This window comes from Cetorhinus maximus, chromosome 3, assembly GCF_964194155.1.
Source record: "Cetorhinus maximus chromosome 3, sCetMax3.hap1.1, whole genome shotgun sequence".
Classification (NCBI taxonomy): Eukaryota; Metazoa; Chordata; class Chondrichthyes; order Lamniformes; family Cetorhinidae; genus Cetorhinus; species Cetorhinus maximus.
In genome coordinates, this window is record NC_135881.1 from 14,674,123 (window position 1) to 14,698,055 (window position 23,933).

A 23,933-nucleotide genomic window follows, 5' to 3' on the forward strand; every position below is an offset into this window, starting at 1 on the left:
CCAGGAGATCTGAAGGTTTTGTTGCCTGCCTGGTGCCAGAGTTAAGGACATCTCCTCCTGGTTGGAGAGGAACTGGTAGTGGGTGGGGGAGGATTCAGTTGTCATGGTTGCATATGAACCAATGACATAGGTAGAACTAGGAATGAGAGAGTTTGAGAATCTAAGGTCAAAATTAAAACACAGAACCTCACAGGTAATAATGATTGGGGATTGTTACCTGAGTCATACACAAATTGACAAGGGACTAACAGATTAGAAGTTTAAATGCTTGGCTGTAATAGTGTTTTGGGACTTCGATTTATGGGGCCCCAGTGCCAGTACTGGGAAAGAGGGCGCTCCACTTAACTGGTGTGTCGGATAGGATTTTAAACTAATGAAGGATTTGGGAGGAGTTAAGAATGGTAAATTCATAAACAGTAAGAAATGTCAAGGCTATAGAGCAAAGTAGAAATTTGGTTAAAAATAAGTAGCGTGGGCAGGAAGGTGCATTGAGCTTAACAAACGTAATAGGGCATTAATGACAAAGGTGACATCAAGGATCAACCATATAAATACTGTGGCTACGAGAGCAGGTCAGAGGCTGGGAATTCTGCAGCAAGTAACTCACTTCCTGACTTACCAAAGCCTGTCCACCATCTACAAGGCACAAGTCAGGAGTGTGATAGAATACTCTGCACTTTCCAGCTCCATCAACATGCAAGAAACTCAACACCATCTGGGACAAAGCAGCCCGCTTAGTTGGCACCCCATCCACCACCTTAAACATTCATTTCCTCCACCACCAATGCACAATGCTAGCAGTGCACACATAAGATACAGTGCAGCAACTCACAAAGCCTCATTTGGCAGCACTTTCCAAATCCACGATCTTTATCAACTAGAAGGACAAGTGCCGCAAACACATGGGAACACCAGCATTAGCTGCAAGCTTCCCTGCAAGCCACACACCATCCTGACACAGAATCACAGAATGGTTAGAGCATGGAAGGAGGCCATTCAGCTCTTTGTGTCTGTGATGGCTTTCCGAAGGAGCAATTCACATAGTGCCACTCCCAGCCTGCTCTCTGTAGTTCTGCACATTCTTCCTTTTCAGTAATAATCCAATTCCCTGTTGAATACTTTGGATTGAACTTGCTTTGAACTCTTTCTCTGTTGTTCTTTCAATGTCATTGGGTCAAAATCCTGGAACTCCCTAACAGCACTGTGGGTGTACCTACACCCAGTGGACTGCAGCGGTTAATTAAGGTGGCTCATCATCACCTTCTCAAGGGCAATTAGGGATGGGCAATGAACACTGGCCTTGCCAACAATGCTCATGTCCCATGAAGAATGAAAGAAATAGCCATTTGGAAGATGTGAACCCTGATTTTCCTTTTGCAGCTGGGAAATAGATGTCAGAACTGTTACCATCCCAATCCTGCCCCCTGGGGGAAATTCAGAGGGGTGGTGGGGGAGGGAGAGGGACGGGAAGGGGAAATGAGTTGCAGAACCTGATCTTCACTGGGGCAGCTTGTTCATTGTCTGGAGGCTGGGTTTGGTGGCAAATTAGCAGTTACAGGGATGGGAATGGAGATGGGAGATTTTAAATAGACCACAGCAGCCATTACTGTGACTACTGCTTTACTGATTAAATTGCAGTGGCGGAGGACTGCAACCCAGGGCAGCACCACAGCTTGCTTTGTAGATGGAGACCTGGAGGTCCTCTTTGACAGTGAGGGCAAGGAGGGTAGTCCTCTTCCCAAAGGAGGATTCAGAAGGCCATCCTCCCAAACCAAGCAAGCCTAGATAGACAAGGCTGAAAACATGAGCAGACGGAGTTTCAATTCGCACCCAGGAGGAACTGGCTGCAGTGTAGGTTATGGCTCAATGACCTGATTTGCTCTGGCAAGGTGAGTGCAACGCCAAATGTTCAGGACAGCCCTCTGGGCATTTGCCCTCCAGCTGAGGAGCCTAAGGACTCCTGAATGTGGGAGTCATGTGAGCCCAGGGCACTCACTGATCCATCAGCAAGGCTCAGAGGCATAATGCTGCTGAGGAACTGTCAGTGGTGAGACATGCAGCTTCTTATGTCAATGAGCCTTTGGCATAGGCCAAAGAGGCCAGCAGTGTCTTATCTCTCTTTTGTTCTTGTAGGAGAGAAGGTCACATAATACCCATGAAAGGGAGCAAGAGTTCCCAACCTAAACATCATCACTGCCATGGAAGAGGGAGCAGTGGAGATTGCCAGGTTGGCTGGCCATGAGCAAGCTAGGGAAGGCAAGATGTAACAGAGGGTGAATAGAAACTTCAATGAAAAGTTGAAGGGGGTGCAGTGCACTCCAGTCCCATCTGACAGCATGCCACAGACTCAGCTGTTTTGGGAAGTTTCAAGAGGCTTCCAGTCCCCAAGGCTTCTTCTCATGATCTCATCTTTTGTCTCCCACAGGTTCAAACATCATGATAAGGACAGATTGCTATGCCTAAACCAGGGAAAGCGCTGTTATCAGAGGCATCATTGTCCCATCTTACAAGTGCACTCCCCATCAACTCAGATAGTCACCTTAGTGGCTCCTCGCATGTGTGTGAATGGGGCAACACTGATTGATAAGCACATAACAAGTGAGCAGGAGGAGGTGACAGAGGCAGCTATGGGCAGTCCTTCTCAGAGGATGGAGGAGAGGCAGAGCCATGCTCAGCTGGTCACAGATGCAAAGCCGTGGGAGTCACAAGCAAGGAGGCTGTTCTTAGATGTGCTGTCACATGTCAGAGTTCCCTGAGGCAGTATGGGGTCATGAGCTCAATGGAGGACCCCAGTCTGCTCATGGGTGCCACCATGGCTCAGGGTTTTGAACTCATGAGCTCATTCACTGAGAGTGGGCAACCTCACGGGGAGCAATATGTAGCAGCACTCTGAGTGCATATACAGCTATGCACTGACGTTCACAGAATGCGCTCTGCAGCATATCAGTTGAGCCCCAGCTGGTGGTCCCTTCCAGCCCCCTGGAGCGCCAGCCAAAGCCTGAGGCCCTGACTGAGCTGGATGAGGGTGCCACTCCTCATGGGTTGTAATCATCATTGCCAGCTCCTGACTGAGGGGCCATCTGTGCTGTAGGGCCCAGTGATGGAAGTTGCCCTTGCAATGGTGCCCTCCATGATGAGGACGATGCCACGTGTATCTCAGCCACCAGCAGAAGAAATGAGAAGACTACCTCCATCTCATCTAGGGCCACAAAGGGAGCAGAGGCCATGGTGTCAGGCAGAGCAGTAAGTGGGTCACTGGGGTTTGTTTCATCTGTAACAGTGCACTTTTCCTATTTTTCAATGATGGGAAATCAGAAGGCCAACCAGTGCTGCTATTTTCAGCTCCTGCCTGCCTCTGTTTCCGCCCCCAGTGAGACCTAAAAATCTAGTCCGTGGCTGTAGCATGATCAATCTAGGGAATTAAATATACCAGGATACTTGACTTCTGGAAGAGTTAGACAAAATGAAAAAGGGAGATGGGCTTCCCTGATGAAAAAGAATGGGATAAACACAGTAGAGAGAAAGGACCTTAGCTCAGAAGTACCAGATGTAGAATCAGTTTGGGTGGAGCTAAGAAGTTGTAGATAACACTGGCTGGAGTAGTTTTAGATCCTCCAGCAGTGTAGGGCAGAATATAAATCAGGATTTGCATGCATTAAGACATAACATGGTAATCATGGAGTAATTTTCATCTTTATACACACTGGGTAAACCAAATTTACCGTAATAGTGTGGAGGATGAGTTCATGGAATGCATTCAGTATAGTTTTCTAGATCAGTATGTTGAGGAGCCAGCTGGGGAACAAGCTCCTCTAGATTTAGTTATTGTGCAATGAAAGGGAATTAATTAATAAACTTGCACTAAAGAGCCTCTGACAAAGAGTGAGCATAATATGATAGAATTTTATATTGAGTTTGGGAGTGATTTAGTTACGTCCAAACCAGGGTGTTAAATCTGAACAAAGCAAACCATGTAGATGTGAGAGACAAGCTGGCTAAGATAGATTAGGAAACTAGTTTTAAATATGTAAAAAATGACAATCGTAGTGGAGACCCCTGCTAATGCTCTGGGTTCAAATCCAGCAGATGGTGGAATTTGAATTCAGTAAAAAATCTGGAATTGAAAGTCTAATGATTGTGGTAAAAACCCATCTGATTCACTAAGGTCCTTTAGGGAAGGAAATCTGCTGTCCTTACCTAGTCTGGCCTACATGTGACTCCAGACCCACAGCAATGTGGTTAACTCTGAAATCCCTTCTGAACAAGGGTAATTAGGGGTGGGCAATAAGTGCTAGCCTAGCCAGAATGGGCTGGATGAGGTTTACAACAGCAAATAAAATAAAAATTTTAAAAGTTAAGTAATAACATGTCAGAGTCACATGAGATGACACGTTTCATAACATTTTAGAAAGCTTTATTTTTTATTTTGAAAAATGTTCATCTCCCTGAGGCAGATCTGAGCCTCAGGGAGATTTTCAAGCCCGCACCCCCGTGCATGCGCGAAGTTTGCACTTGCCCTCCTCCCCCACCCCATCCCATACCCACCTCCCCCCCACCCCCCCCCCCCCCGCCAGCCCACAGGCAACGCTGAGCGCTGCCACTCACGTTTCACGCTCGGCGGGCCTTAATTGACCCGGCAACGTGAAATCGCACTCCGGCCCCAATCGCGGGCTTCCCAACCGCCCCCGCCGAGCCTGCCCGATGAGTGAAAAATCCTCCCCATGAAACCATTGTTGATTGTTATAAAAACTCATCTGGTTCACTAGTGTCCTTTAGGGGAGGAAACCTGTCATCCCAGTCTAGTCTACATGTGACTCCAGACACACAGCAATGTGGTTAACTCTTAAATATCCTCTGAAATGGCCTAGCAAGCCACTCAGTTGTATCAAACCGCTACAAAGTCACAAAAAAGGAATGAAACCGACCTAGACACCGGAAATAACAACGCCAATCTCAGCCCTGTCGACCCTGCGAAGTCCTCCTTCCTAACATCTGGGGGCTAGTGCCAAAATTGGGAGAGCTGTCTCACAGACGAGTCAAGCAACAGCCTGACATAGTCATACTCACAGAATCATACCTTACAGATAATGTCCCAGACACCACCATCACCATCCCTGGGTATGTCCTGTCCCATCGGCAGGACAGACCAAGCAGAGGCGGCAGCACAGTGGTATACAGTCGGGAGGGAGTTGCCCTGGGAGTCCTCAACATCAACTTCAGATTCCATGAAGTCTCATGGCATCAGGTCAAACATGGGCAAGAAAACCTCCTGCTGATCACCACGTATCGCCCTCCTTCAGCTGATGAATCAGTGCTCCTCCATGTTGAACACCACTTGGAGGAAGCACTGAGGGTTGCAAGGGCACAGAATGTACTCTAGTTGGGGGACTTCAATGTCCATCACCACAAGTGGCTTGGTAACACCACTACTGGCAGAGTCCTAAATAACACAGCTGCTAGACTGGGTCTGTGGTAAGTAGTGAAAGAACCAACAAGAGGGAAAAACATACTTGACTTTATCCTCACCAACCTGCCTGCGCAGGTGCATCCGACAGTATCGGTAGGAGTGACCACCGCACAGTCGTTGTGGAGACCAAGTCCCGCCTTCACGTTGAGGATACCCTCCATCGTGTTGTGTGGCACTGTGACAACGACTGCAGTGGTCACTCCTACCGATACTGTCAGATGCATCTGCGGCAGGCAGGTTGGTGCTAAATGGGATAGATTTCGAACATATCTAGCAATTCAAGACTGGGCATCTATGAGGCGCTGTGGGCCATCGGCAGCAGCAGAATTGTACTCAAACGTAATCTGTAACCTCATGGTCCAGCATATCCCCCACTCTACCATTACCATTGTGCAGGTATGAAGTTCCTCGCTCGCCCTCCTCCCCACCCCCCCAGACACACAGGCAGCAGTGAGCTCTGCAGCACACGTTTCATGCTGGGCGGGCCTTAATTGGCCCACCAGCGCGAGGTCGCGGCCTGAGCGCAGGAGCGGTCGGCTTCCCGACCGCTCCCGCTGGCCCCTGCCGAGCCCGCCCAACAAATGCAAAATCCTGGCCTATGTTCACTTTGGTCTCTCTCTTCCTTTTTATACATTTAAAGAAGCTCTTACTGTCTGTTTTTATATTACTTGCTAGTTTACCCTCAAAGTTTATTTTCTCCCTCTGATCCAAACCTGGATAATGAGAAATTAAAGATCGTAATAGATTTTTAAAAAAAGGCTTAAAATGTTGCCAAGCCTAAGGATCGAGCGGATTTTAGAATTCAGCAACAGATGGCTGAAAAGTTGATAAAGAGAAAATAGGATATGGGAATAAAGTAGGAAGAGACATAACAACAGATTGAGGCAGCTTCTGTAGGACTTGGAACTCGCTGCCTCAGAAGGTGTTGGAGGCGGGGTCATTGGATAATTTTAAGGCAGAGGTAGATAGATTCTTGTTAGGCATGGGAATCAAAGGTTATCGGGGTTAGATGGGAATATGGAAATCGAAAGACAAGAAAATCAGCCATGATCTTATTGAATGGCGGAGCAGGCTTGAGGGGCCGAATGGTTTACTCCCGCTCCTATTTCTTATGTTCTTATCTTCCTATGTAAAAATGAAGAGATTAGCTAAAGTGTCACTTAGAGGCAGAAACAGAAAAAATTACAATGGCAGTAAAGAAATAACAGAAAAACTAAACAAATATTTTGGCATCATTAGTAGGGAAAATGCTAGCATCTATTATTAGGGGTGTGATGGCATGGCACCTTGAAAACCATTTGATTTGGCAGAATCAATTTGAATTTATGAAAGAAAAATTGTATTATTGTGTTGACCACCCTTTATTAGTGCCCAGCATGCATGTTATCCTGTATAAAACTACGTTCGTGTTATTCTACATTTGTGCTTTCCTTTTATATATTTCTGGTTTGTGGGCACCAGCTATGGGTAAATTATCCCACTGCCTTCTGGGTGTCTCAGGAGCGAAGCAGGCTAAGGGAGTAAACTCTTACAGAAAATCCAGAGTGGAGTCCCATTGGCACTAATCTGTCATCTATCAGGCAGCTTTCCAGCAACACCTGCAGCAGAGCTGGTACCAAACAGTACTAATTTCATCCTTTGGGCAATACTAGTAATGCTGGGAAGGGGGTTCTGATGCTTGGGCAACTCAGGGTCACTATAGTATTTACCCAGGCCTGCGCCCTGTAGAGAATACTCTAGTTTTGTGGTTTATGTTGGCACAGCATGGGAAGAAACAGTTACCAGTTATAAGACCTCGCTCAATTGGCAGACAGCATGAGTACCAGGGGTTACTTCTGACAGTGGGAGAGATCATCACATCTCATGGAATTGCTCAAGCTGGGCAGCCTTCAGTCAGTTAGGTGCTCTGTCATAGCCTACTTGCTTCAAAGGGTGCTTGGAGCTTGGGGAGTCATCTCTCGACAGGCGGGTTGCTAATCTATGTATCAGTCTAAAAAAAGAAGACACCAGTCTTTCACATTGTAAACTGGAATATAAGAACCATGCATCCTGGCCATACAGGTGACCTTCTGCAGATTGATGACACATGCAAGACAGCCGTGATCGATAAAGAACTTGCAAAGCTCAATGTGGATGTTACTGCGCTGCAAGAAACTGGGCTTGCTCAAAGTGGACCCCTTAAAGAGAAATGCTTCATGTTCTTTTGGCAGGGGAAAACACAAGAGGCAACACACAAGCATGGAGTGGGTTTCACAATAAAAAAAACTCTGACAAGAGATCTGCAGCCCTACCACATCCAGTCGTGAATGGTGGTGGACAATTAAACAACTCATTGGAGGTGGAGGCTCCACAAATATCCCCATCCTCAAGGATGGGGGAGCCCAACGCATCAATGCAAAAGATAAGACTGAAGCATTTGCAACAATCCTCAGCCAGAATGCCGAGTGGATGATCTATCTTGGCCTCCTCTGGAGCTCCCTAGCTTCACAGATGCCAGCCTTTGGCCAATTTGATTCACTTCACGTGATATCAAAAAACAGTGAAGGCACTGGGTACTGTAAAGGCTATGGGCCCTGACAATATTCCGGCAATAGTACTGAAGACTTGTGCTCCAGAACTTGCCGCACCCCTAGCCAAGCTGTTCCAGTACAACTACAATACTGCCATCTACCCAGCAATCTGGAAAATTCCCCATGCAGGTCCTGTACACAAAAAGCAGACAAATCCAACCTGGCCAATTACTCTACTCTTAATCAGTCTACTCTCGATCATCAGTAAAGTGATGCAAGGGGTCATCAACAGTGCAATGAAGCAGCACTTACTTAGCAATAAGCTGCTCACTGATGCTCAGATTGTGTTCTGGCAGGGTCACTCAGCTCCTGACTTCATCACAGCATTGGTTCAAGCATGGTCGAAGGAGCTGAACTTCAGAAATGAGGCAAGGGCGGCTTCCCTTGACATCAAGGCAGCATTTGACCATGTGTGGCATCAAGGAGCCTAGCAAAACTAGAGTTGATGGGAATCAGGAAAACTCTCTTCCGGTTAGAGTCATATCTAGCACAAAAGAAGATGGTTATGGTTGTTGGAGGTCAATCATCTCAGTTCCTGGATATCACTGCAGGAGTTCCTCAGGGTAGTGTCCTAGGCCCAACCATCTTCAGCTGCTTCATCAGTGACCTTTCTTCCTTCATAAGGTCAGAAGTGGGGATGATTGCACAATGTTTAGCATCATTCGTGACTCCTCAGATACTAAAGCAGTCCATGTCCAAATGCAGCAAGACCTGGACAATATCCAGGCTGTCCAGTCCAGGTAACATTTGTGCCACGCAATTGCAGGCAATGACCATCTCCAACAAGAGAGAATCTAACAATCGCCCCTTGACATTCAATGGCATGAATTTCCCACTATCAACATCCTGGGGATTACCATTGACCAGGAACTGAACTGAACTAGCCATATAAATACTGTGGCTACAACGGCAAGTTGGAGCCTAGAAATCTGGTGGCGAGTAACTCACCTCCTGCCTCCCCAAAGCCTGTCAACCATCTACAAGGCACAGGTCAGGAATATGATAGGATACTCTCCACTTGCCTGGATGACTGCAGCTCCAACAACATTCAAGAAGCTTGACACCAAAGCAGCCTGCTTGATTGGCACCCCATCCACAAACATTCATTCCCTCCACCACTGATGCACAGTGACAGCAATGTGTACCATCTACACAATGCACTGCAGAAACTCACCAAGGCTCCTTAGACAGCACCTTTGAAACCCATGACCGCTACCATCTAGAAGGACAAGGGCAGCAGACACATGTGAACACCACCATCTGGAAGCCCCCCTCCAAGCCACTCACCATCCTGACTTGGAAATATATCGCATTCCTTCTCTGTTGCTGGGTCATAATCCTGGAACTCCCTCCCTCACAGCATTGTGGGTGTACCTACACCTCATGTACTGCAGCGGTTCAAGAAGGCAGCTCACCACCACTTTCTCAAGGGCAACTAGGGAAGGGCAATAAATGCTGGCCTAGCCAGAGACACCACATCCCATGGATGAATGAAAAAAGACTTGCGATGGTTGAACCCACCACAGAAGGCTCAGTGACCTCTTACACCTCGCTTGTCAACAAGCGTGGGCCCAGTTAACCTCAGTGCATCTATGCCCTGACACTCACCTTCACCCTAGATGTCAAGGATCAATTCTATGAAGCATTTGACGCTGCCATTGGTGGAATTCCCAGCATCAAGGGACTGTACCTTCTAGGGGACTTCAAATAAGGGTGGGTAATGGCCACATAGCTTTGCCAATGTGCATAGGGCACTAGGGAATTGGTAAGGTGAACAAAAATGGACAGTTTGCTGGGGTCATGCCAACGGCACCAGCTAGATCATGCCATCACCAGACGTGCCACCCTCAACAGTGTCCTCATCTCTCATAGCAATCACAGCGATGACTGTGACACTGACCACTCTCCGGTGTGCAGCAAGATCAGGCTTCAGCCAAGGAACTATACTACTACTAGAATAACGGTCATCTCCAGATCATCACTTGCTCTACCACTGACCCAGAAAGGACCTAGGTGTTCCTCAAAATCCAGGCTCTGTCGGACAACAATGCCCAAGGCCAGAGTGCGTTATCAAAGTGGGATCTTCTGGTGACACCATGTATAACTCTGCACTCACTGCATACAGGAAAATAAATCAGAGGAATACTGAGTGTTCTGAGACTTATTGGATTGAAATGGAGCCAATCATCACAACCAAGAGCTTCATGAGCTACAAGCAATTCCCCAGCAAACAAAAGCTAAATGCGCTCGGAACTGCCAGAAGCAAGACTCAGTAGACTGCTTGGCCAGTCAATACTGATTGAAACTCTGTGACAGCATACAATCTGCTGCTGAGTCTGGGGATGCTAGAGAGATGTGTGAAGGAACCAAGAAAGCAACAGGGCCAGCAACAAAATCATCCCTTGAAGACAAAGGTCAGGGATGATCATCACTGAGCCTAGCAAACAGATGGATAGGTAGGTGGAGCACCACCTCGAACTCTATGCAATGAAAAACATTGTTTCCAAAGAAGTTCTCAGCACCATTCCTGACTTTCCTGTCATGGAGGAGCTGAACAGCGAGCCCATCTAGTGCACCTCAACAGGGCCATTGATCATGTTGCCAGTGGTAAAGCCCCAGGAAAAAATAACATTCTAAATCATCAAATGTGGAAAACTGGCACTGCTGCAGCATCTCCGTGAACTTTTGTGTCTCTGCTGGAAGGAAAGATTTGTGCCTCAAGACATGCATGATGCAAATATAGTCACCTTGTACATACACAAAGGGAATTGCAGTGACTGCAACAATTACTGAGACATTCCCTTGTTAAGTATTGTAGGGAAGCTCTTTGCTCACGTTGCTCTGACTGGATTGCAGATCCTGCCATCACGCATCTACCCCGAGTCTCCGTGTGGCTTCAAAGCTTGCAGATCGATGGTTGACATGATTTTCTCACTGCGGCAGTTACAGGAGAAGTGCCACGAACATCACTAACCACTCTACATTGCCTTCTTAGACCTCAGTAAGGTCTTCAATCTCGTCAGCAGAGACGCACTCTTTAAATTTCTGTGGAAAATAGGCTGCCCGCTGGACTCTTGGGCATCATTTGTTCTTTCCACGAGAATATGCAGTTTCATCAGTTACAGTGGAGCAACATTAGATGCTTTTAATGATCAGTTGCAGGATAAAGCAGGGCTGCGTCCTGGCGCCAACTCTCTTTGGTATATTTTTCTCCACACTGCTATTGTATGCTTTCAGCAACTCAAATGAGGGTCTCTACCTGTATGTCAGAGCTGATGGCAAGCTGTTAAACTTGGCAAGACTGCACGCCAAGACCAAAGTGCATAATGTCCTAGTCCGTGAGTTGCTGTTGCTGATGATGCTGCACTGGCATTCCATACTGAAGCTCACTTGCAGCAGCTTGTAGATTGCTTCTGAGCCTGCAAGGAGTTTGGACTGAAAATCACATCAGGAAGACCAAAGTTATGGACCAGGACGTAGAAACTTCACCTTCCATCAAGATTGACATCCTCAATCTGGAGGTTGTCAACAGCTTTGCATACCTTGGATCAACAATTACCAGCAACATGTTCCTTGATGCCAAAATCAGCATCAGGATTGCCAAGGTACAGCCTTTGTGTCGAAGTCGAGAAGTCAAGAGTGGACCAACATCAATCTAACGGAAAATACAAAGCTCCTCGTGTATCTGGATCATTCTCAGTACCCTCCTTTATGGTAGTGAAACATGGACAACTTATGCAAGCCAAGAAAAGTAGTTGAACAGCTTCCACCTCTGGTACCTCAGATGAGTATTGAGCACCTCCTGGCAAGACAGTGATGAAAATGGAGGTATATCAGTGTGCAGGAGTCACTAGCATGTTTGCCATCTTGAGTTAGTGGTGACTTCGCTGACTGGGTCATGTGCACTATATGGATGATGGCCACATCCCCAAAGACATGCCCTATGGTGAGCTTGCTATTGGCATAAGACCAATAAGTCATCCATGTCTGCCATACAAGCACGTCTGTAAGTGAGACCCTAAGTTGACCGGGATTGGAGTCGGGTGCCTGGAGACAAGCAAAGACTTTACATGCATCCAGTCAGCAGCAGACAGGAAAGGCGTGGACAAAGCAGAGGACAAAAGAAATGACCAGATGGCGGAAAAGAGAGCCTGCCAGAAGGAAAAAACATCAGTCAACCTCGGGCCAACACTATTCATCTGTGTCAGCTGCCGAAGGGACTGCCACTCACGGATTGGTCTCTAAAGCCACAACAGACAATGTCCAATCCAGAAGTGACGTACATTTTCTGAGATGGACGGATGCTAGATATTGTTCTGTAGCCCTGCAGTTTCAAGTCAAAAGTGGTAAATTTTCTTGGGTTTGAATGGTAATTATTAGTGTTGATATAAATGAAGGAAATAATTTTTAATTTTTCCTTTCTTTTAAAAACATTTTAATTTGTTTTGCATTTAAATTTTAAATTTTATGTGGCTGATGTCCAGTTCTATGCTATACGCGTGTGACATTGGACAATGCATACATCTGACCATTTTTTCAATGGAATTGGAACAAAACCATCAATTCAGAAAAGTGCTCCATGTTACAGATTCCTCAGTAGAACAATGCGATCATTACGAAGATCCAGAATTCAAGTACATTCTATTGTGCTTGGTGGTGAGTGGATGTCTTGGCAATGTCCAATAATACAGTATTGTTTCTCTTTGTTTAAGGTCCAGTGCGGGCTAGAAAGTTCCATAGCCAGTGAAGTGCTTTGAAAGAAAGGTCTGCAACTAAGCAGGGTTATTTCATCTCTTTTAATGTGGGAAAGTAAGTTGTGTTTTTTTTTCTCTATCTCATTTGGCATCTGGATAAAGTGTAAATTATATTATGATAGAATGTTTTCAGTAATGCCTAAATATGTGAGTGGCAATTGATAATTGTTAGGAATGCTGTGTTTGGCAATGTTTCTGCAAGAAAATACTCAAATCATACTTGAGTTGGTGTGATTGAGAGACATAAGTAGGATTGAACTATAATGCAATCAATTATTTGATCTTTCTACTTCTAAATGCAGTATTGTTCAATTTTTTTGAACTCATTGTGCCATAGAAATAACATTATGCAAAATCTTTGTCGACATTAAGCAGGCATTTTGTCTCTCCGCTTATTTTTGTACACAGACTAAAGTTAACGGTACTGCAAGCTTTATATAAGAATTAACACAGAGAAATAGAGGAAGCATCAGTATCTATAAAAAAGGCGCATGTTCTGATTAGAGTCAGGTAGGTCGAGGTGGCAGGTTTTCCTTTCCTGAAGCATATTAGTGAACCAGTTGGGTTTTTCTCAACAACCCAGCAGATTTAATGATCATGTTCTGGTGCAGACACCACAAATGACCAGGTGCGTTGAATTAAATTTTACAAATTGCCATGCTGGTGTTTAAACACAACCTCCGATTGCTGGTCCAGTTTCATAACTTCTAGGTTGCTATACCTGTAAGTTTTAGAGTAAAGAATTTGCCTCCAGGTATAGTTGCATCGTAAATGCATTCATGTAGATTTCTTGCTGGTACTTTTAGTAAAATTGTAAATAAGGTCAAAATAGTAACTCTTCCAACATTTCTTCAGTCCTCTGGTCAACCTGATGCCACCCTCACCAACTTCATGAGCCACCCGCAGCTGCACAGAGTAAGAGAGTTGTTGATGAAGCCCAGGATCCCAATCTTTTTATTCATGGGATGTGGGCATCGCAGGCTAGGGCAGTATTTATTGCCCACTGCTTATTGCCCTTGAGAAGGTGGTGGTGAGCTGCCTCCTCAAACTGCTGCAGTACATGTGGTGTAGGTACACCTACAGTTCTGTTAGGAGGGGAGTTCCAGGATTTTGACCCAGCGACATTGAAGGAACAGCGATATATTTCCAAGTCATCAGGATGGTGAGTGGCTTGGAGGGGAACTTCCAGGTGGCGGTGTTCCCGTGTGCCTGCTGCCCTTGTCCTTCTAACTGGTAATGGTCGTCGGTTTGGAAGGTGCTATCTAAGGAGCCTTGGCAAGTTCCTGCAGTGCATCATGTAGATGGTACACACTACTGTCGCTGTGCGTTTATGGTTGAGGGAGTGAATGTTTGTGTTTGGGATACCAATCAAGCAGGCTGCTTTGTCCTGGATGGCGTAAAGCTTCTAGAGTGTTGTTGGAGCTGCAATCATCCAAGCAAGTGGAGAGTATTCCACCACACCCCTGACCTATGTCTTGTAGATGGTGGACAGGCTTGGGGGAGTCAGGAGGTGAGGTACTTGCCACAGGATTCCTAGCCCCTGACCTGCTCTTGTAGCCACTATATTTATATAGCTAGTCCAATTCAGTTTCTGGTCAATGGTGATTGTTGATAGTGGGGTTTCATTGATGGTAATGCCATTGAATGTCAAGGGACGATGGTTAGATTTTCTCTTGTTGGAGATGTTCAATGCTAGTCACTTTTGTGGCATGAATTTTACTTGCTACTTATCAGCCGAAGCCTGGACATTGTCCAGGCCTTGCTGCATTTGGACATGGACTGCTTCAGTTTCCGAGGAGTCACAAATGGTGCTGAACATTGTGCAATCATCAGCGAACATCTCCACTTCTGATTTTATGATGGAAGAAAGGTCATTGATGGAGAAGCTGAAGATGGCTGAGCCGAAGACACTACCGTGAGGAGCTCCTGTAGTGATGTCCTGGAACAGAGATGATACCTCCAACAACCACAACGATCTTCCTTTGTGCTAGGTATGACTCCAACCAACAGGGAGTTTCCCCCCTGATTCCCATTGACTCCAGTTTTGCTAGGGCTCCTTGATGCCACACTCGTTCAAATGCTGCCTTGAAGTCAAGGGCAGTCACTCTCACACCCTGGCAGAACCCAAACTGATCGTCAGTGAGCAGGTTATTGCTAAACAAGTGCTGCTTGTGTGTTTGACCTCTTCCATCACTTTACTGATGATCAAGAGTAGACGGCTGGGGCGGCAATTGGCTGGGTTGGATTTGTCGTGCTTTTTGTCTACATGACATGCCTGGGCAATTTTCCACATTGCTGGGTAGATCCCAGTATTGTAGCTGTGCTGGAATAGTTTGGCAAGGGGCACAGAAATCCGGAGCACAAGTCTTCAGTGCTATTGCCAGAATATTGTCAGGGCCCATCGCATTTGGAGTATCCAGTGCCTTCAAGCAGTTTGTGATATCATGTGGAGTGAATCGAATTGGCTGAAGACTGGCATCTGTGAAGCAGGGGACTTCCGGAGGAGGTTTAGATGAATCATCCACTCTGCACTTCTGGCTGAAGGTTGTTGCAAATGCTTAAGCCTTATCTTTGCACTGATGTGCTGGGCTCCCCCATCATTGAAGATGAGGATATTTGTGGAGCTTCCTCCTCCAGTGAGTTGTTTAATTGTCCAACACTATTCACGACTAGATCTGGCAGAACTGTAGAGCTTAGAACCGACCCGTTGTTTGTTGAATCACTTGGCTCTGTCTATCACTTGCAGCTTATGCTGCTTGGCACACAAGTAGTCCTGTGTTGTCGCGTCACCAGGTTGACACCTCATTTTTAGGTATGTCTAGTGCTGCTCCTGGCGTGCCCTCCTGCACTCTTCATTGAACCAGGCTTTGTGGTAAAGGTAGAGTGGGGATATGCCAGGCCATGAGTTTACAGATTGCAGTTGAGTACAACTCGCTGCTGCTGATGGCCCACAGTGCCTCATGGATACCCAGTCTTGAGTTGCTTTCTGTTTGAAATCTATTCCATTTAGCATGGTGGTAGTGCCAAACAACACGATGGAGTGTATCCTCAATGTGAAGACGGGACTTCGTCTCCACAAGGACTGTGCAGTGGTCACTCTGACCGGATCTGTGGCAGGCAGGCTAGTGAGGATGAGGTCAAGTATGTTTTTCCCTCTTGTTGGTTCTCTTACCACCTGCTGCAGACCAGTCTAGCAGCTATTTCCTTTAGGTCTTGGCTAGCCGTGCTGCTACTGAATCACTCTTGGTGATAGACGTTGAAGTCCCCCATCTAGAGTAAACTCTGTGCCCTTGCCACCCTCAGTGCTTCCTCCAAGTGGTGTTCAACATGGAGGAGCACTGATTCATCAGCTGAGGGAGGGCAGTGAGTGCTAATCGGCAGGAGATTTCCTTGCCCATGTTTGACCTGATGCCACCAGACTTCATGGGGTCTGGAGCTGATGTTGAGGACTCCCAGGGCAACTCCCTCCTAACTGTACACCACTATGTCACCACCTCTGCTGGGTCTGCACTGCCAATAGTGATGGTGTCCCTAAGGTATGATTTTGTGACTATGTCTATATCAGCTGTTACTTGACTACTCTGTGGGACAGCTCTCCCAATTTTGGTACAAGCCCCAAGGGCCTTAGCAGTGTTGACAGGGCTGAGTTTGCCATTGTCGTTTCTGGTGCATAAGTTGACCTCAGGTGGTCCATCCGGTATCATTCCTTTTAGACTTTTTAACAGCTTGATATGACTGAGGAGGGCAGTTAAGAGTCAACCGCATTGCTGTCACATGTAGGCCAGACCTAAATAGAATTAGGGTTTTTCTGACAATCATGGTTATCATTGGACTTTTAATTCCAGATTTTATTGATTGAATTCAAATTCCACCATCTGCTTGGAGGTTTCGAACCCAGGTCCATAGAGCGTTACCCTGGGTTTCTGGATTACTAGCCCAGTGACAATACCACTACGCCACCAGCTCCCCATAGTCATACACTTCAAGATACTAATACACTGGGGCTGTATCCTCTACTTCAGGGTGCTGGGAATTTTTATGTTGAGAAATTCAAAAGGACATAGGCAAGTTGGTGGAGTGGGCAGATAGGTGGCAGATGAAGTTCAATGTGGAGAAGTGTGAGGTGATGCATTTTGGTACGAAGAACATGGACAGACAATATAAAATAAAATGAAATATGAAATATGAAATTTTGAAGGGGGTGCAGGAGCAGAAAGACCTGGATGTATATGTGCATAGATCATTGAAGATGGCAGGACAGGTGGAGAGAGCAGTTAATAAAGCATATAGTATCCTGGGCTTTATTAATAGGGGCATAGAGGACAGGAGCAAGGAGGTTATGCTGAATTTATATAAGGCACTCATTAGACCTCAGCTGGAGTATTGTGTACAGTTCTAGGTGCCACATTATAGGAAGGATATGAACACATTGGAGAGAGTGCAGAAGAGGTTTACAAGAATGGTTCCAGGGATGAGAGACTTCAGCTATGAGGATAGATTGGAAAGGTTGGGACTGTTCTCCTTGGCACAAAGTAGGCTAAGAGGAGATTTGATAGAGATGTTCAAAATCATGAGGGGGCTGGACAGAGTAGATAGGGAGAAGCTGTTCCCACTCATAAAAAAAATCAAGAACAAGAGGGCACAGATTGAAAGCGACTTGTAAAAGAAGCAAATGTGACATGAGAAAAAAACTTTTTCACACAACGAGTGGTTCGGGTCTGGAATGCACTGCCTGGAAGTGTGGTGAGGCAGGTTCAATCGCGGCATTCAAGAGGGCATTAGATGATTATTTGAATAGAAACAATGTGCAGAGGGACGAGGAAAAGGCAGGGCAATAGCACAGGGTCATAATGCTCATTTGGAGAGCCGGTGCAGACACGATGGGCCAAATGGCCTTCTTCTGTGCCGTTAAGATTCTGTGAAATTTCACACCTCAGTCCTTGATTTTTTTTCTACTCGTTTTAATGGTTGGAACATCACAGGCAGGGGATGTGAAATCTCCCAAAGTGCTCTCCAGGTGTGTGTAATAAGAAAATCGTGGACCATGTGTTTGATACATATTCTTTGAGTTGGGAAATAGCTGTCATGATTCATGCGTGCTCCAGATACCTTTACTCGTGTTCATTGCAAAAGGCTGCTTCCTCACGCAGGCTAGTGCTTCCAGTGAACCACAGCAAAACCTTATCTGCAAAGAAATCTGGATTAACTGGCTTCAGGGTGAACGATGGCCAATGGTAATAATAGGACTTTGGTAATAATAGAGCTTACCAGTGTAGGTTCATGATTTCCACAACTGATATTCAAGTAACATTGTAACAGACTGTAAGGTAATTTTTCCTTCCCTTTGTATCTAGGCAATGCTCTGTACCTAAGTGCAAAGTAGAGGAAAATGCCCCCCTTATCTCAACTCTCTGTCTTCTATTAGTTGGCCAATCCTCTATCCATGCTAATATACTACCCCCAACCTCTTATCCTATTAAGTAGCCTTATATTCAGTACCTTATCGAACGTCTTTTAGAAGTCCAAAGATATTACATTAAGGGGAGGCGCTGACGTAGTGATATTCCGGTAATCTGGAAACCTAGGGGTAATACTCTGGGGACCGGGGTTCAAATCCTACCATGGCAGATGGTGAAATTTGAATCCAATAAAAATCTGGAAATAAAAATCTAATGATGACTGTGAAACCATTGCCGATTGTCATAAAGAAAACCCATCTAGTTCACTAATGTCCATTAAGGAAGGAAATCAGCCCCCCTTACCTGGTCTGGGCTACATGTGACTCCACACCTACAGCAATGTGGTTGACTCTTAAATACCCTCTGAACAAGGGCAACTAGGGATGGGCAATAAATGCTGGCTGAGCCAGTGATGCCCACATCCCATGAACGAATAAAAAAAACATCCACTAGTTCCCCTTTATCTATCTTGCTTGTTAACTCCCAAAGAATTGTAATAAATTTGTCAGGCATGATTTTCCCTTCGTGAAGCTATGCTGACTCTACTTGATTATATTATGCGTTTCTAAATGCTCTGCTATTACATCCTTTATAATAGACTCTAACATTTTCCTAATGACAGATGTTAAGCTAACTGACCTATAGTTACCTGTTTTTTGTCTCCCTCCCTTTTTGAATTAGGGTGTTACATTGGCAGTTTTCCAATCCTCTGGGACTTTTCCACAATCTAAGGATTTCTGGAAGATTACTACCAGTGCATCCACTATCTCTCTGAGGCTACTTCCTTTAATATCCCAGGATGCAACCCATCAGGCCCAGGGGACTTATCGGTCTTTAGCCCCATTAGTTTCCCCAGTACCTTTTCGCTAGTGATAGTTGTTGTATTTATTTCTACCCCATCGTTTTCCCCTTGATTATTTAGTATTTTTGGAATGTTATCAGTGTCTTCTACCTTGAAGACTGATGGAAAGTATTTATTCAACTCTTCTGCTATTTCCTGGTTCCCCATTATTATTTCCCCAGCCTCATTCTCTAAGGAGCCTATATTCTCTTTGGCCTCTCTCTTTCTTTTTATTTATTTAAAGAAGTTCTTCCTGTCCATTTTTATATTACTTACTGGTTTACCCTCAAAGTTTATTTTCTCCCTCTTTATTATTTTTTGATCATCTTTTGTTGGTTTTTAAAACTTCCCCAATCCTCTGGCTTACCACTAATCTTTGCCACATGGTATGTATTTTCTTTCAATTTGATACTATCCTTAACTTTCATTGGTTAACCATAGTTGGTTTATCCCCTTCCTACAATCCTTCTTACTCACTGGGATATACCATTGTTGTGGGTCATGAACTGTTTTCTTAAACGTCTGCCATTGTTCATCAACTGTCTTTTCTGCTAAACTCCTTTCCCAGTCCATTCCAGCCAACTTTTCCCTCATTCCTTTGTAATTACCCTTATTTAAGTTTAGTACAGTTGTTTCCAACCCAAGTTTCTCACCCTCAAATTGGATGCTAAATTCCACCATGTTATGGTCACTGTTTGCAAGGGGATCTTTTACTCTGAGATCCTTTATTAAAGGTACCTCATTACATATTACCAGATCCACAATAGCCTGATTTCTGGTTGGATCCACAACATATTGTTCTAAGAAACTGTCCTGAATACACTCTATGAATTCTTGCTTGTGGCTACCTCTGCCAATTTGATTGTTCCAGTCTACATGAAGATTAAAGTCACCCATGATTAATGTACTACCTTTTTTACATGCCTTCATCATCTCTTGATTTATTCTCTGTCCTACCGTATTGCTACTGTTAGGGGGCTTATAGACTACTCCAACCAGTGTCTTTTACCCCTTATTATTTCTTACCTCCAACCATATGGATTCTACATCTTCCAATCCAAGATCATTTCTTGTCACCTTACTTATTCCATCTTGTACTAACAAAGCTACCCCACCAACCTTTCCTCCCTGCCTGTCCTTTTGAAAAGTCATATACCCCTGAATATTGAGTTACCAGCTTTGACCTCCTTGTAACCAGGTCTCCTTAATGGCTAAAAGATTATACCCATTAACCTCTATTTGTGCCGTTAATTCATTTATTTTGTTCTGAATACTACGTGCATTTAAGTAAAGTGCAGTACGATTAATTTTGCCTTTTTGCCATTTTTTCTCCCTTTGACCCTTTTTGCTGCTGTTTTTTATGTTTGTACACTCTGTCCCTTCCTGTCACACTCTGGGTATCATTACCTAAATAGCTGCCCTGCAATACTACCATATCATAAGACCATAAGACATAGGAGCAGAAATTAGGCCATTCGGCCCATCGAGTCTGCTCCGCCATTCAATCATGGCTAATAAGTTTCTCAACCCCATTCTCCCGCCTTCTCCCCATAACCTTTGATCCCCATACCAATCAAGAACCTATCTATCCTTTTGCTTTGTAAACTTACGTATCCGCTCTCCAGAACCCTTCCTCCCTCTATTTAATTTAAAGCCCTCTCCACAGCCCTACTTATTCGATTCGCCAGGACACTGGTCCCAGCACGGTTCAAGGGAAGCCCATCACCAGAACAGCTCCCTTCTACCCCAGTACTGGTGCCAGTGCCCCATAAACTGAAACCCATTCCTCCCACACCAATCTTTGAGCCACATATTTAATTCCTTGACTCTATTTACCCTATGCCAGTTTGCCTCAGGTAGTAATCCTGAGATTATTACCTTGGAGGTTCTGTTTTTTGATTTAGCTCCTAACTGTTCAAATTCTTTAAGCAGAACCTCCTTTCTAGTCCTATCAGTGTTGTTGGTATCAACGTGGACAACGACAACTGGATCCCTCCCCTCCCAATCGAAGTTCCTCTCCAGTCCTCAAGAGACGTCCTTAACCCTGCTACCGGGCAGGCAACATAGCCTTTGGGACTTACGCTCACGGCTGCAGAGAACAGTATCTATCCCCTAATTATACTGTCATGTGTATCCTCTGAACTCTTTCCCTGCCAGGTGAACGTGTATTGTTTTCTTTCAGTGATCCCTTTTCAGCGAGTCTGGTCTCTTTTAATGAAACTATTTCAATGTTCAGCCTACCAAATTCCACGTCAATCACCCTTGCCTTGTGCATTTTATTGACCAGATGCAAGTTGTCTGTCAATCCCGTGCACATGGCTCTGACGTTCCAGCTTGCCAATTGAAGAGTTGGCATCATCTTTCTTTTCATTTGTTTTGCTTGTTTGCCTGGTGTGATGGATTCCAGTCACTTGTTGAGCAGAGACTTTAAGCTCCATTGAAGCAGATGGACCGTGGCAGGCCAGCATCTTAATAAGTTGGGGGCTGCCCAACTTGAGTTGGTGGCTGACCAATGGTGCATAAAGGTTGGAGACAGCCTGTAGCACCTGTTCTCTATGCCAGTCGAGTTGAGCTTGTCACTCGTAACTGCTGTCACCCATGTTGTGTTAATGCTCTGAAGCGAAACTGGACTGTTCTCTCTTTGGCTCAAATTTATTGAGACCCTGGCCTGCCGGAACGTCAGGGTCCCCCTCTTGACCTCCCTGTTTGAGTTCAAAGGAATGCAAAACACTACATTTGGCACTGGCTTGATTTGCAAGAGTTGCCAGCAGGTTGATATATTGAGGCATCAGTCCGTCTGGACTACACACCAGATTTTTTTTGTCAGGATTTAGCCCCTTAGCTTTCAACTCTCCTGAGGTATTCACAAGACAGTGGAGCTGGTGGACCTGCACACACGATAGGTGGAATCCTCCCAGATTTGCACAAAGTACGGTAGTGGGCAGGTAAAATGACGTCTTATCCATTGGCTGCAATGGCAGCTTTTCATGCAGTATCTCCTAAACCTGCCGCATTAATTGTGCTTCCCAGGAAACATGCCATTTCCATGCTGGGCGAGCTCTCGTTTGCCCGCCATGCCATCATCACACCGCTTCACCATGCTGGGCGATTTATTTAAAGTCCAGCCGCATGGACATCTCTCAGTGCTTCCAGCTCACAACTGATGCAAAGAAGACATGGCCCTACAAGGCAAAAAGACTGCAGTTCCCTGGTTCAACGACGTGCCCCTTGAACGCCTTTTGGATGCAGTGGAGGCTCGCTCCGATGTCCTGTACCCCCACCCTGGCCTCAGGATGGGCAGCAACCTAACTAATCTGGCTTGGGAGGTGGTGGCAGGGGTGGGCAATGTCCTGCAAAAGAGAGCAGCCACCCAGTGCCGCTACATGATGAATGGTCTCATCCATTCCGCCAAAGTTATTCACTCTTCTCATCACTCTCAACTCACATACTCACAAACCCATCACACATCCACAGAGATCTCACACATCAAGGGACAACACTAATAGCTTTCACACACACCCTTACATCTCCATTAGGCTCATGCCCTTTTGAGCTTGTGTCCTCATCCTGTCTATGGTTCCACTCACCACATAAACTTCCACGCAGTGCCATGTGTCCTGCTCACATTCTCTCCATCTGTTTTCATGCAGGAGAAGCCTGCTCACATCAGCAGGAAGAGGTCCCAGACCCGGGGTGGAGTGGCCCATTTTAGGCACCTCATTCACTGTGAGGTGTGTGCCATCGCACTGACTGGTGAGGACATGGACTGTGCCTGCCATGATGGAGAGGTCGGCAGTGAACACCCTCATAAGGATCCTGCGCTACATCATCCTTCTCTCAATGCAAATGTGAGTGCTCTCTCTCCTGCTTTTGACTCTGCTGCCATGCACAACTTATCTCTGCTTTGGTTCACAGGGAGCTCTGCCAAGTGACCGACACACTCAGCCAGCCACTCCCTCAGCTCCATCCATGCCCTCACCTCCAGCCAAGAGGACACCTCCTCCATTGAAGAGCTGGAAATAAATAGCCTGGAAGACCAGTCACAGCACTTATCAACACCCTGCATCAACGCAGAGACACACACCTCGGTGGAACCTAGATCTAGAGCAGGCTCGGGTTCATAATCTTGTGGTCACCGCATGGATGCATGTCCACAGCAGCAGGAGGCAGGTTCATGCGAGTTCCCCGGTACTCGGAGGACTGCTGGGGATCAGGCATCTGTGAGGTCCGAGTCAGATGGCGAGCCTCTAGATTTGGCCTTCCAACTCATCCTGGAGAGTTGGCAGAAGGCGTGAAAACATCACGCAGAACTGTTGGAAGCCCTCAACAGAGTGGCATGTGAGTCGGAGGAGTGCATCTGCCAGCTCCCTGATGAAGTGCTGCCCACATGTGTGAATGGATGTCACCATGGGGAGGATAGCGGACGGCATGGAGTCCCTGGTCCAGCAGAACGAGGAGATGTGTGCAGGCCTGCACTCCATCGCAGGAGCCATGGGTGAGTTTCTGCAGTGACAACACGAGAAGGAAACGCAGCACCTCGATGTCCCTCCAGGTGCTCCTTCCCCTCGAGGTCGGGGCCCCGGGGTACCCGAAGGGAGGAGGAGTGGCAGCTGGACACCCCTGGGTCATCCACTCAGGAATCTCAGAGGCTGTCCGCTGCCTCTGAGTCCCCTTTGCCTGTGAGCCCCTCAACCTCATCCTCTGTGGTGAGAGCAGCTGGCCAATGAGTGATTCTGGAGGGAGAAATGTGTGTGGTTTGTGTGTGTGTGTGTGTATGTATGGCAGGGCCTTTTGGAGCCTCGTGCAAGCACTCTCCCACGCACACTGATCCTTCACGTATCA